Source organism: Syngnathus scovelli, chromosome 21, assembly GCF_024217435.2.
Source record: "Syngnathus scovelli strain Florida chromosome 21, RoL_Ssco_1.2, whole genome shotgun sequence".
Classification (NCBI taxonomy): Eukaryota; Metazoa; Chordata; class Actinopteri; order Syngnathiformes; family Syngnathidae; genus Syngnathus; species Syngnathus scovelli.
In genome coordinates, this window is record NC_090867.1 from 6670820 (window position 1) to 6685683 (window position 14864).

Genomic DNA, 14864 nt, shown 5'->3' on the forward strand with positions numbered 1-14864 from the left:
TTATGTATTTATCTATGCTTTTATTTATTTATATTCATTTATAATGGCTTTATTTGGAGCGGAAGGGCTTTGAAGCGTCAAAGATTTGACAAAAATCACATGAATTGGCAAAATGGAACACTCAAATGCAATAGGCCTTTTTTATATAAGGGAGGGAAAAAACATTTTGCATGCACAGTAAACTTCGTAAGAGCAGATCATTTGTCAAACATTCAAACAAAACGTAACTTTTACAGGTCAATCCACTAATACAAAGCCACCAAGTGTTAAAATGCAAGAATGAAAAAGAGCTGGCTAGCATGAAAAAAAAAAAAAGAAATACTAGCGGCAAAAGAACCCAAGCACCGTGCTGAATGAAGCAAAAGAAAGTGAATTGTGACGTGCTATGCTCAAACCTCAAACGCTCCTGCGTCCTCCAAGGGCGAAAATCCTGCAACAAGCAAAAAGACGTCGTGAAAAACGACAACGGACAACAAACATTTGCTCGTGTGCCTGCTTACCTGAGAGAATGCCGCGCTGTCGCCCGCCATCTTGCTTCACCTGTATTTGATGACTCCTCTCGTGCACACCGGTCTTCAATTCACCCGAATGCCTGACGTCACTTCCCTAATCCAAGACAACCTTCTACACCTGCTGGGTGAACCGCACTTTGCACACTAGCGCCATACAGCGGCCTTTTATGGTGACTGCGTTGGTTTACACAGGATTTTTGTTGCAGGATTAGAAATTAAAAATGTAATCTTTTGATTACCTTTTCCCTAGTCGTCCCAGACAGCAAACAAGAAAATCAAGCTCAATTTCAATTTGTGTTTTATTTTTTAATGCTAAAATCAAATAACAAATCGTTTTTCCAGTTTTAATATTTGTTTTCAAACGTAATATCAAATGACCAAATCAAAAGATCTTTCGTTCATTGTATTCCCAATTTAGAAACGCAAATCTGAAAAACAAAAAAATGGGCATTTTATGTTTTTCAACAATTAGAAGTGCACTGGAGGGGGGAATTTGTGTTTTATACAAAGTTTTTAGATCAGTGATGAGCACCCCCCCCCCCTCCCCTCCCCTTCGAATTTCCCTCCCTCCATCATCACTACGACCTCCCCCCAATTCCATCAGTCAATTGTCGCCACTCTCTGGGGCATTTATCATTTTGACAGTTGCAGATAAGGCAATTATTTTGCTGCAGCAAGTACAAAATGTAGACAAGTGCTGCTGTGACACTGTGTCTCTTTTGAGGGCGTGTGCGTGTGTGCGTTAACCCGCTTGCAATAAAGCGACAGTGGTGTAAACGCAAATAAAATGGATGTTAGCCCCATTTTGTCTCAAGTGTTTGGATTTGATTTTCTCTTTTCATTCCATACTTCATCGAAAAGCCCTCAGATGACAATACAATGCTGCAAATTCAGCAATATAGTCTACCACACGTTGGCAAATCTACTGTAAAGCCAGCAACGATCTCATTTACACCGCTAGAGGGCAGCAGACGATTAGTGTATTCGTATCGTCAATTTAATTTACAGCAGGAAACAGATCCTTGACAAACTTAATAAAATAAATTAAGAATTTTATGTTATGCATACACACAAATGTACATATAGACATTATAAAAACGAGGTGGGTAATATTACTGTTTAATAATAAGCCACAATAACAATACACATTTATCAGTGCACATTAAGCTACAGTGTGTAACTTTCAGGGTTCTTGTTGAAACCGTAATTTTCACCCGTCACCACAACAACGCTGATTAGGAAGATCTGCAGTATAAAATAAAAAGAATCAAAATGTTTGAATCCATGAGAGGCGGGTAGGGGCTAGGTCGAGCCTACGTCATATGAAAGCGACGTGTAGGATTGAAGCCTAGGGGGCGCCACAAGCCACACACTGCAGATTTGAAAAGTTCATTTGGTCTCAAAATATTTCCTTGTTCACATAAAAGCAACTGGATCATGCTGTCCCAGCCCGCATGGACTGACGCAGACTTGACGAGACCGACGGCGGAGCCTCCTCGGTAAATCACGTGGCGAAAAGAAGGCCGAGGCCTTTATTGCGGGGTCGCGTGTATATTGACTGCACATCATCGGAGGCCTCCTTTTGCTGGCTGCATTGTAAATCTCCTTTGCAAAAGATAAAGGACACCTGCCTTCAATTCAACACATTCTTGAAGTCCAGAAGGGCAGCAAGAGTTAAAAAAGAGCGGAGAAATGAAGCTGAAGTGAGGGCGGGCAACTTCAAACTTGCTTCTTGGCAAGTTTCATCCGGATAATTGTCCAAAAACATCGATTCGTCCGTCCATCCATTTTCAGAGCCGCTTATCCTTGTCAATGGAATTCAAAAATGTGATTTTTATTGGTATTAATGTCAATCAGTTGCTTTCCCCAGTTGAATTCTGGAATGAAGACGGACATTTTCTCACATCTCAGTTTTACTTCAGTTTCACTCCACCACATTAAGAACAATGTCTTGTTTTCCCACTTTTATTTCCTGTAATGGCCTTTTTTTATTTTTTTTAGCGGAGTGACCTGGCAAGAAGGCCCGCTTGTCTTTCCACATGAAATAAGCGATTGTTCGCGGCGGCTTAAGGGGAAGAGCTCCTGCGGTGTTGTGACACACGGCTACGGGCGTCCTTTTATACCTGGAGAGCCCCTTTGCCTCATTAGTTAACACACTTTCTTAGTTTTGAACAATACCTTAGCTTGGCGTCTTCCATCTTAACCCCCACTTTTCCTTCTCCGTGGATGCTTGCGGCAGAGTTGCAGAGAAGCCCCCCTCTGGTCCTAACAGCTTTAATACTTGTAATTATCTCTTGCTGGGGGAGGCTGGAAATTGGATTAGGGTGGTGAGTCTCAGCTGAATGAATTACCTCCATCTCCCCACTTGGTGGGCCACACACTGATAAAGTGCAGAGAGAGAGGGGGAAAGAGGGGGCGAGAGAGAGAGAGAGAGAGAGAGACGGGATTTGGATTCAGCCTTAGCATTCATGGCTTCCTTGTGGAAAAATGAAATTTTCCAAGAGAAGGGAGCGGCGTGCCGGCGGTATCTGCCCACCGCATGTTTCATCTGCCCCCGCTCTCCCGGAAACGCAATTACCGCCGGCGTTATCGCCGCCTAAATGGTGACAAGTTTGGCAGTGGGGCAGGCGAAGCGTCGCAGCCGCCACGTTTTAGTGGCGTTACACCTTCACTTTTCTTTCCAAAAGTTACAATCCCACTTTTGTTTGCACGCCAACACTGATGCTAACATGGAGAGATGTGCAATGTGAATTAACAAAGGAAAACTACGAATGCAACGTTTTGAGTGCCAAATCTTATAATTAACTAAGCTAACAAGCTAATTACCAAAGCACCGTGCGCCGCAGAAAAATGATTTTAAAACAAATATTTGTTTCCATCTACTTCTGCAATATTACGAGATGAGGTCTTTATTTTAGCAAACAGTGGTACCTTAAAAATTCTGCTTTGACTTGCAAGTAAAAATTTGAGATATGAGCGACGTATGGAATTAACTCGCAGCTACAATTTTTTTGTAAGAAAAAGAGTCTTTAATTAGTTCATTGCCTTTCCGGTGAAACTAAACACAAAACCGAGAGTCAGGAACAAGAGTTGTGTTGCTTTGACTGACTGACTTATTCAGTTTAGCTTAAATGCTAACAACCGCCTCAGATGGGCTAGCAAACAGCATCAGTGTTAAATGTGTCCCACTGCTCCCCTGCCAACGACGCTAAAAAGTCTCAGTGCTGTTGCTTTTAACGGCCGCGCTCCGAGTCTGCATACATTTGCGGGCTAACTGGTTTGAAATTAGGATTTTATTAGAAATCATCAAACACGGGCCTTTAAATGAAGCCAAAACGACCTCAACTAAGCTGAACTAAAGAGACGTTTCTCTCGGCGGGGCCGTTAAAGACTTTCACTTCATTTGGAGCGGCGCCAATGTTGTTGTTTTCTCCGCATTTCTTTATTTATTTTAAAGGCGCGCCGTTCATTTGGAAGTGAAGTTCCCGCTGTGCCGTCGCGAGCGGGCGTATCAAAAAACAGACGACAAAGTAGGCCCGGGCTCTCGCTCAGACACCCCCTCGTCTTTTTCCACTTCCCATTCCTTTAACCCCCCACCGAGGACAATCGTTGAAGGTAGATAAAAAGAACAACAAAAGATAATTAAATCTAAAAAAAGGGGAGGGAAACAGTCGGGGTTGGATTTGGGCACAGTGAGGGTTTGGGCTCATTTACGCCGGGCCCTCCAAACATTTACACTCTGCATTTGGACTGCCTTATCACTCTCATTTGCATTTGTCCGATTGCAAAAGCGGCCTATTTTCAAATTTTTTTTTCTTTTTTTCTTGACATTTACGACGGGATTATCATTTTATCGCCCGGACGCGTCCTGTTGACAAAATCTGAAATTATAATACTGTAATGCCTCACGTAGACGATGCGGCTATTTAGACTCGCCGGGATTTAATATTCATTGCTTTTGCAGCTTGGTTGGTTTTAGGGCGCTATCACCCTTATCCACCCTCCTCCCGACCCCACCCACTCGCCCACCCGCCACCGCCTTCCACGACTGGGACGCCGGCCTGCTGCCTCCCGCCGACCCCCAACATTCTCTCTCTCTCTCTCTCTCTCTCTCCCTTGTGCGCTGTCCCCAATCACTCTCCCTGTCCTTGTTTTTGATCTTCAAACGCTGGTTGGTATAATGACTACAAATCAGGGATGAAGGTGAGTGATCACAACGTGGCCCACCCATCCCAGCTGGCCTTTTTACTCCGCTCCCATGATGCATCTTGCCCAAGAGTGAGCGAGCGAGCGAAGTAGGAATTAACTTGAAAATTCGGTAAGCGTGCTTAAATAACAACACGCACACGACCGCTGATTCAAACACTGTGTGGGAAATGATCCAATTTTTCAACTGCTCTTTCACGTTCGTTCACCTGTTGCGATTCATACAATAGCATTTACAAAATATAATGATGGAAAGTTCTTTTGATTTGGGTGGTACGTCTCGTGTAAAAGGTGTGCCTCGACGCAGAAGTGATTTGGAGACTATAGTGTTGTTGAAGTTTTGCTTTAGTGTTTTGAAGAGTTTGCCAAAGTTTAATGGCCACATGAGTTGCAAGAATTAAAAAGTGTCCCGGGCACGCTTGCGCTGGCATCCTTTCACATCATAACTTCCTAATGGGTTGTTTAGATGATTCACGCCAATCAAACATCTGTTCGCCACCGCGCTTTATCAAGAGGCGCACCTGCCGACCTCTGACTGACCTCCACGCCAATGTTGGAAATAGAAAGTAAAAAAAAAAAGAAATAGAATAAAAAAAAAAGGAAGCCCGGGAAGAGTTGTTACTTTTATGAGGACTGTTTACCTTGGTGGAGGTCTGCCCTGTCGCCACTTCTTTCTCCTTAATGTGCCCGGCAAGAAAAAATGTTTCGCTAGGGAGCAGGGGGTGAAATTTTTTCTCATCCAAATGGATGGCAATTTCCCACCATTTAGCACCTGAAGGTAATTAGCTTGAAGAGATTGCGGAGTGAGAAACACGTTCACGGGACATTAACTCTCGTACATTCTCCAGTTGCAGCGAATTAATAGGAAAGATTAAAGTTTAAAGAGAGCAAACGCCATTAGCGCAGGCGCGCACACACAAGCGCGGGCCCACAAACACACGGCGCCTCTCTGCGGCACCATCCTCAGCCTTTTTTACGACAAGTCTGGTTCTTTGCGCGGCATCGGCCCGGCGTTACGACAGCAGGTAATAAGTGGCGCAAATGAGAGCGCGGTGCAGCTCGGCAACGTGCGGCCATGAAAGGCTCCGATAGCCCGCGGCGGCATTTTTTACTTTGTCCGCCGACGCACTATAAAGAAAAGCTTGCGTCGGATTTTTATTTTGTGCATGCAGAATTCAATTTGCGGTGAAATGCGTTCCAGCGCCCCCTAGACTCGAGGTATAAAAGAATGTGGACAGATTTCTGATGATATCCATAAAATAATTTGGTTGAGCAGACTGGATTTTTTTGGTGGGATGCAATTTTCAGTTTTTTAAAATCGTTGCAAGATTTAAATATTTGATTACGTTGAAATGCAGTGAAATGGTTTCCAGCGCCCCCTCTAGGAGACTCGAGGTATATAAGAATGTGGACAGATTTCTGATGATATAGTACATAAAATAATTTTGTTATTTGAGCAGACTGGATTTTTTGGTGGTAGGCAATTTTCAGTTTTTCAAAATCGTTGCAAGATTTAAAGTTATTTGAAAATATTTGATTATGTGCAAAATTTACTGCGAGCGGTTTGCTTTTTTTAAAAAAGATATTAAGGGGCTACATTTTTATATTCAGTTGGAAAATGTTATTTATCGGATATTATGCGGCTGTCAAGTTTTTGTGTAACAGTTTAAAAAAAAAAAAAAGAAGCTTTTATTTATATATATATATATATTTTTTTTCCATCAGAGTAGCCACTACCGCCTCGTGTAAATTCAGAGTGAGGAAAAAGTTGAGTCCTGCTTTAACGGCCAACGTTACAGTGCTCATCATTCATTGCAGTGTGCTAAGCGCCCCCCCCCCCCCCTCCCTTTCTTTTTATGAGATCTGAAGCAAATTTTGCTGGGGGATCCTATAGGCCATTAAGCATGGAGTAATTTTATCCTTGTTTCCTTAATGACGCCATAATGGCGAGTGAATTTCTTAACTAAAGACCAGAGAACATTGTGAAGGTCAGCTTCATCTGTAGACTCCCTCATGCGCTTCTCCCAGAGATTGGAAAAGTCGGGCGTTTTTTGAGGAGTCATTAATAACGCTAAAGCTGAAGGCCTATTTGCGTCCTCGCTTTCTACCTTTTAATGCCACTCTCTCGCTTTTTCTCTCGCCTCTCATGCAGAGAGAATGAAGAAAGAGGGGGGAAATGGCAGCTCGCTGACATATAGATCCCAGACGCGGCGCCGTCGTGATTTAGACGCCATGCCTTTGTTATCACTTTAATCATTTTGCCTTATTGCTTTTATTTCGCCCGTGGACGAAACACTTGATGGGACAAAATGCCAACTGGAACTTTTTCTTTTTCTTCTCAAAGTCTAATGAGAATTACAATCTCGCTGAGCCTTGAAATGCCGGCTGCTTTGTCCTGATCGCCTTAGATATTGTTGCAAGTCAGTCATTTGTCACGGCGAGGCGTGCTGGGATGGCGGCCCGCTAATCAACGCCGCAGTCTGTGGGCAACTCCGACTTTTTTTTTTTTCTGCTGCCATAGCAACCCGAGAAATGCTGCTGGCTGAGGGGCATATATTTTTGAGAAGGAATCCTCAAAAAAAGGCCAGAGACACCCTGCCCCCCCCCTTCCCCTAATTGGAATGAAGTGAGATTCAAATAAAAAAAAGAAAATTTAATCGCTGTGACAAGATGATCGATTACCTGTAAGTCCACCTGACACAGAAATGAGAGTTTTTTAATGACGGCCTGCCTCTTCCTGGACGTGAAATTCAAACGCTGGCACAGAGTCTACCTTTCAGACGTCAGCGCCGCGCGAGCACTTTGTCTTTGTCACCGCCGCGGAGGACATTGTTATTAGCCGTGTGCCTTTCTATTAAGCAATTCTTTTCCACTACAAAGAACATCTCTCTCCGTATCATATTTTCATACATGAAAGGTTAGCAATTTTTTTCTCCCCGGCTAATCGGCAACGAGATGACGACAAGACGTTCCTTCCTATTTATTTGATATATTTTTACATTAAATTAACCATCTGTGAAGGAGCGCTAATTTACACTTCATAAAATTCACATATTTCTCTTTTGTTTCAAAGTGGAAGTGGTGCAGGTAGTGTATCCCTACCCCCCCTCCCGTCCCTGGTGGTCCTGTATTGATCTGGTTATCATGCTCAGATTATCATTACATGGACACAAGAGACAAGTGGTGTCATTGACTGACTGATGGGAGTGCAAACATCCCAAAGTGGTGTCTCCAGAATTGCCGATCACATGAAGGTTTGATTCCGATAAAACTGCTCAAATGGCGGAGTCAATCATTTTTTATCATCATTTTACAAAAACATTGTTAAAAGAATGAATTCGCAGACACCACCATTCAAGGAAAAAAAAAATCTCTTTGAATAAGTCCTCCGGGCCAGTAGTTGGCGCTATACCGCTAGTTTGACGCATTGGCAAATCATTATCTGTTCACAATTTTCTGTCTTGGAGTTGAAATTTTATACATGAAAAGTACGAGAAGTGTCGGTAGCAGATGTTATGACTTCACGTGGACTTTATATGTGAAATGTGTGCGTGTTAAATATTCATACCACAGCGTTGCACATATTGCTCACGGTGCAGGTATGCTGCTAGTGGAGCAGGAGCCATAAAAGTCACCCTCCCTTGACTGGCTTCCATGCAAAAAAAAAAAAGGGCCGATATTTCCTTTGCTTGATCACTCTGCCCTCATCATAATCACTTTTGGGGTTGATTGATGGCGCCGAGGGTCACAGTGCAGTGGAGGTGCAATGCTCTCCAGATGTTCGCCGTCTCCTAAGAGCTTTCTGCTCACCTGCCCCGCAACGCGCTTTTGTCTTATTACGAGTGGGGGGAAATGGGCGACGCGACAGGCGCCGCTGCCCTCATTTGTTCTGGCGTTTGCCCGGTACACAAACGGCTGGTCGCTCGCCGTCTCGAAAGCGGGCACCGCGCCATCGCCTTCCGAAGCGTTTGCATGTTTACGGTGTTTGTCAGGCACTTTCGTAAATCTTTCGCCCACTTACACACTCGTGTACTTTCAAAGATAAATTGTCTCAAGTACACTTTATTCTACTACAGCAAAAAAATGCTTGAATGCAAATATGCTTAAGTGAAATACAACTGAACTGTATTTTGGCAGCTTTTCTTTCGATTACCACTAGAGGGAGCCTGTCTTCTACAAATGGTACATGAACCACTCTAAAACAAATAACCCCTCTAAATGTTTTTTTTTTTTTGCAGTGGAATACGAGCCACCCATGCGCCATTATTGATGATTTCATTACTTCATGTATGAGATCGCTCGACGTATAATAAAGCATTATCATTCACCCCCCCCTCTTTTTTGTCACCGGTTGTTGGAAAGGTTAGGCAATTTGTTTTAATGTTAAAAGTGCCAGACTCGGAATGCCTTTAAACTCTTTTAACAAGCTGCTGATGTTACAACATCCACACGAGGAACTGAACTTTAACTGAGAGCGCTTTGCCCAAACAGTTTGATGGTTAGATACAAGTGTACCTAATAAACTGGCAAGCCCGTCTTCCCACCCACAGACAAAGAAAAAAAAAGAGAGGGTGGGTGGATGGGGGGGGGGGGGGGGGGGGGTGTAAGGCCGTGCACGCTTGAGTGCATTTAAATCTTTACAAACTCTCCGCCTGACAGTGATGAATGTTACAATATGCTTAATGCACGCCGCTGTTACGTTTACGTTTCTATCCGGGCAAGGTGCATTAGACTCGGCTTAATCGCGGGACCCTTAAATAAGAAAAATTCAAGGCCCGACTTATATTTTCGGCCCAATATCGATACTTGTCTGTCCCTAATTAAAAGAATAACTACAATACACTCTCATGTATTTTAGACTTGCTTTTATTTTTTATACACTCCTGCAGCTCCGACTAAGGGCAAGGTAAGTTTGTTCAAACGCAACGAGTTATCTGTTCACACACACGTGCTCACTCGGGCAAGGCTTACAGATTGAGCCAAACGGCTTCCGTGTCAGCGTATCACACTTTGGAGTGCGCCACCTGACTTGACATTGACACAAATATTCTCTGGGCCATATACTATCACCTCTGCAGGACTGTATAGTATGCGTTGTGTGTGTGTGTGTGTGTGTGTGTGACAGCGTGTAAGCGGCGAGGTCAACCAATTAGATGCTAAATGCATAATAAAATCAGCTCGGATGAGGGCGCCACCGGCATCATGTCGAGAAATCCAAGTCAACGACCCCGTTTTATAACCTTGATGCCGATATAAACTGCGGCGAGCTCGTGTAAATACAATTAAAAGTGTCAATGGGCAAATTAAGTGTGTCGGGAGCAAAAGTTTCAGTGTCAAGAGATTTAAATGTAAGGCAGGGGTGCCTAATATTGTGACCGGCGAGTGTATCGCTTCGCCAGATGTCGCTTCGCTGACACGCTGCTTCTTTAGTTTTATGAGCCGTGCAAGGTGATGATGCTTCCCCTTCGGACGAGAAGAAAGGCTGTCAAACGTAAACAGCAAGCAGACAGGATTGACTGCCCCGATAACGGGGGGGTCCGCAACCTACGGCCCGTGACCCAAACATGGCCTGCAATGAAATCGGCAAAGAGCACTTTTTTTTCCCCCCATGCCAAATATTTCGACATCATGCTCTGATTCCATTTGAAAATGGAATCCACGGCCTGCGTTCGGAGCGTAATGCAAAAAAACACAAGTCCTTGAAATGTCCCACTAGGGGAAATAAACATTTTATACTCATTACTGATTTTAATTGTCCTTATAAGGCGACATATGTTGTGAGGGGTGGGCAGGCACACTAAACCCGAACAGTCGGGAGGGGGTTTTACATCTACCACAGATCCAAATCCTCCGAACCAATTGTCAATGAAATTAAATTCTTATAAACAAGAACTAAGTCGTTAAGAACCAAACCGCTAAAATAGAATTCTTCGAACCAAAGTCAAATTTTTGGAGCCAAACCACGTTCTTAGAACTGAAACAGCATAAAAAAGGTGTCGGAGCAATGACCGATTTACGCGCGGCGCAAATTAATTGCAATGAGTGGCGCTGACAAATATTGCGCTGACGCTCTCTCAGCAGCTTGACCTTTTTAAGAAAAATCACGAGGGGCGAATGAAGCGCGGCACGTTTGCGTCGATACAAAAACCCAGTTGGCGGCCGTGATGAACGCGAGGGCCCCTCCCACCCTCAAAATAATTCCAACCTGTGTTAACTTTCCATGGCGGTCCATTGAAATCTAAAATACCTTCCAACTCTGCCAATTCCCCCTCACTCCTCCACCGCTCATTTTTCAGCGGCCTCCCGTTTTGACGGTTGTATTTTGACAGTAGCCTCGCTCATTAGATTTAATATGCTGTTTCTTTGGCCATCCCTCATCATTTTTGGGCCTCATTGACTATTTTTCCTGATAAGATATTAAGCATTCAGACCTCATTTACATCCTTATTTTTCAATTTGCTGCCGCACTAGTTTAATTTATTCCATATAATTTCTCCTTCTGAGAGGGACATTAATCATTGCCTGTTCCTTTTAGTGCCTCTGGGATTTTCCCCTTCCCCTCTAAATCAATAAAATAAAGACTCTTCCTTTGCTGAATATGATAAAAGAGTTTTGCCAAGGGATATCAGTGTCCTGGCACTATCCCCCCCTCCCCCACACTTCTTGTTTTATTCATTTTTAAATTCCACGCTTGTTTATGCGTCTTTCTATGCTTGTCACACAAAAAGGGAGGTCAGTCCGTTTTGGGCGCAACCATTCGTTTTATCCTTAGCGGCCTTCGTCTTCTCCATCTTCACCCGACCCCCTTTTTTTTTCTCACTCTCTCTCCATTTTTACATTTTATTTTTTAATAGCTGATGTGGGGTTGTCAAGTGTGAAGAAAGGGGAGGTTGTTATAGAAATTTAACTATCCTTTACAAATTGATTCACACTCCAGCGGCACGCAAGGTCCGGTAGGTAAATTACCAGGAGGGACACAATCTTAATCCTCGTGGCCTTAAAGCGGACGCTCGCTTTATTAAGAACATTTCCTGATCTTACTTTTAGTGGCGGCCTTGCTCATTACCACGGGGCGTTAATCTATATTAAATTATGACCAAGAAAAAAGAAAAGAAAGGAAAGGTCCTCAAGAAGAGTTCAAGTCCCCAACATGGACTCTTAATGACATCATTCTTCGGCTGTCATTAAGGATATTAAAAATGCATTACGAGGGAAAAGTACTGCTGAGTGGCGACAAATCAGTTTGCCCCTCAAGATTTCCAACTGGAAAAGTTTTTTATGGCCTCATACACTTTCTGTACAGTTTAGCTGATTTTCTATGAGTGTTTATCACACACGCAAATTAAGGGACTGAGCAAAACGGTGGTCACGCTTGACCTTTTATTTTCCGCCGTCCGTCCCGAACGGTGATGACTTGTTTTCTAACGGTCTGAGCTTACAAGAGTAAAGATTGTTCACACTCCGCCTCCGCTTTCCCGTGTTTTATAAGCTAATAGCGGCCCATAATGTGTTTGTACTTGACATCCTGCGCGCACTTAACATTTGCACTCCATTTTGTCGGTCAGGGCCCAGTGAGTATGTACAACAATTTCATTTCCGCTATAGGCGTTTTTTTATTTTTTTATTTTTTTATTTTTGAACAGGCTTGGCTGAATACGCATCTTGTTGCATGTATAGAAACAGATCAGTATGTTAGCTTCTTAGCGCATGACACGCCATTTTGTTGCCGGCGATGGCCGCCCGGCTCAATGGGGCACACGCGGCCAGACTGGCTGGGCCGAGCGCTCGTAAAACTGATGAGATCTTAGCGGGGCGATGGGATTCTAATGTGAATTAGAGTTAAAGAGTGTTCCCCGCCAGGCTCATGCTCGGGACAATCTAGCTCACTAGCGGGCATCCGTTGCTAATATGACATTCCCTGCCACGGCAGCTAATAATAATCACAGAGGGAGGGGTCCTTTATGGCTGCGAGGGAAAGGCGGCAATTCTGCCTTTTGTTTAACGCTCATCTCTTGGGAACGCCACACGATGATGACACTTTCCTAATTCTCTTTGTGCTTTGTTTACAAAGGAAGTGTGAAGAGAGCTTGGGCACTTGGCAAGAAGTAGGCCGCGAACATAGCTTGGTCACAAATTCCGTAAAATCGTTTTTTTAGCTCACGTGCTAGCTTCACTGCGAATATCGGTAATTAGAAGTGGCGTCCGCATTAGCCTGCCGGCTTTACTTAATTATGACTTTCTGGGTATAATCGTTTTATCGATGAAGGTGCGTTGCTTTCCCTTATTGTGTAAAGCTTGTAACATTTTGCTTGTATTGATGTCAATTTAATAGTATAAATTAATTACGTCTTAAGATGAAATCATATTAAGTATTAAGCGGTGACTTGTTAATTATGCTAAATTTGAATCGACAATGAGGACTAACATTGTGAACTGACACTTCTCCAAGAGTTGGAGCCACTAAATCAGCTCCCACAGGACAACTGCTCCAGCGGCTCCAAACCCCTTTGCTCGACCTCGCCCCCCCCCCCCCCCCCCCTATGCCTGCCCACCGTCGGCTTAAATACAGGATTGGGCATTTAAATGATTTCACTTGTGACAGGCCTGCTGTGACAGAATAACACATTCTGCTGAACAAATAGGCCGTGGAGGCTGCCGGGGGTCCCTGGAGTCATCATCCCGCGACAGAAGACCCCCCCCCCCCGCCCTCTTCACAAGGCCCTGGAGCTTCGTTTTTGTAAGACGTGCTTGTTTCAGTATGGCGACACTTCTGGAAACATATTGGCCTTGTTGCACTAAATGAAATGCTAATTCTAAAAGGCTATCTGGATGTCTTTCGCAGATAAAACATCGTCTAAAGTAAAAATTGCAAGTGCAAAAAAAAGTTAAGATGCGCTCTTTCTGATTTTACTTTTCTTTGTGCGCGAACCGGACAAAAGCCATCGCTCATAGGCGGTCCGTCAAAGCTGTTCTCTAATCAACCAAGCGTGGTCCTCCCCCTTAAAGAATAGCAAGACATTATTCAACTTCCTCCTTCTGATCTTGAGGCCACAACAAGCCGCGCAAAGCCATGGCTGACTGGTTAAAGCAGAAAGAAAGAGTGGACAAAATAAAGGAGGGACACAATGTGCTCTTGTCGCGGGCCCGCCGATCCCGAGGCCGGACGCTTCGACCGCGGTGGCCTGACCCAATCAGACGCTCAAAAGCCTTGAACCTAAAAATGCCCTTCCAAAGTCAGGCGGTAAAAAAAAAAAAAAAAAAAAAGCCGAAGACGGGAGCTCAAAGCGAAGAATGCAGCAAAGGGGGAATTTTTGGAACGTGTTTTACACCCAAGAGGTCGTTTAAAACAAAGTTTGCATGGTGTCTATCGATATATATATATTTAAAAAAATACCAGAAAAAGAAGAAACAATCAAACAATATTATTAAAAAAAAAAAATAGGTAAGAAAGCCTATTTTGTCAAATAGAATATTTGGCATTCTTTTTAAAAAAAAAATGTGAATTTTAGATAATACATAATACAAAAAATATTTAATAGTATATAAAACCTGTCTATTCTGTGAAATATTTTATTATTTCTTTTACAGTCTAGAAAATGCTCTGTTAAAACACTTTAAATGGTTTTAAAAGCATATATTTGCACTAAACAATTTGAGCTACAAAATCCAATACAGTTCATAGTTCAATCAATTAAAACTATTCCTCAAACTGCCCCGGAAAAAAAAAGGCCAAGATAGTGTTGTACTAAAAAGTAACTTACTTTTGGTACACAAAAAAAAAAAATCATAAAAGTAACTAAATGAAGCTAAATGTAAAAAATTGCGAGCATGGCGCTGGACGTTAAACGTCTCCGTGTCTGAGGTATTGCCCCCCTGTTACCACTTAGCCCTATTTGGCCACTCTGTCTCCCACTCATAATCGAGCGCCTCCTGCTGTGATTATAAATGGGCCCTCAATCAATAGCGATGGAGAGAAATGAAAAGAGAGCGACGTGGCGAGCGCCGCGGGCCTCGCTCGGGGGGCAAACATGATAGCGTTAGGGGAGAAGAAGAAAAGAAAAAAAAATAGAAAACGGGAAAAAAAAAAAGGGAGCAGCTTGAAAGCGCCTTTCACTCTGACAACGTTGTAATTATCCCTCGGGGGAG

The 14864-nt window shown here is 43.4% G+C and overlaps 1 protein-coding gene across 10 annotated transcripts in view; it reads right to left on the reverse strand.

Moving 5' to 3' along the window:
• Positions 1-14864, reverse strand: part of fbxl15 (F-box and leucine-rich repeat protein 15) — a 79220-nt gene that overhangs the window by 4092 nt on the left and 60264 nt on the right. For 7 of the 10 annotated variants that reach the window (XM_049758342.2, XM_049758335.2, XM_068649500.1 and 4 more), the window contains one exon: positions 2691-2892. The gene's annotated coding sequence lies outside the window, so the exon portion shown is untranslated. Of the gene's footprint in view, positions 1-1611; positions 2893-14864 lie in introns of those variants that run through there. The other 3 variants (XM_049758337.2, XM_049758336.2, XM_049758334.2) reach the window with 3 other exon arrangements.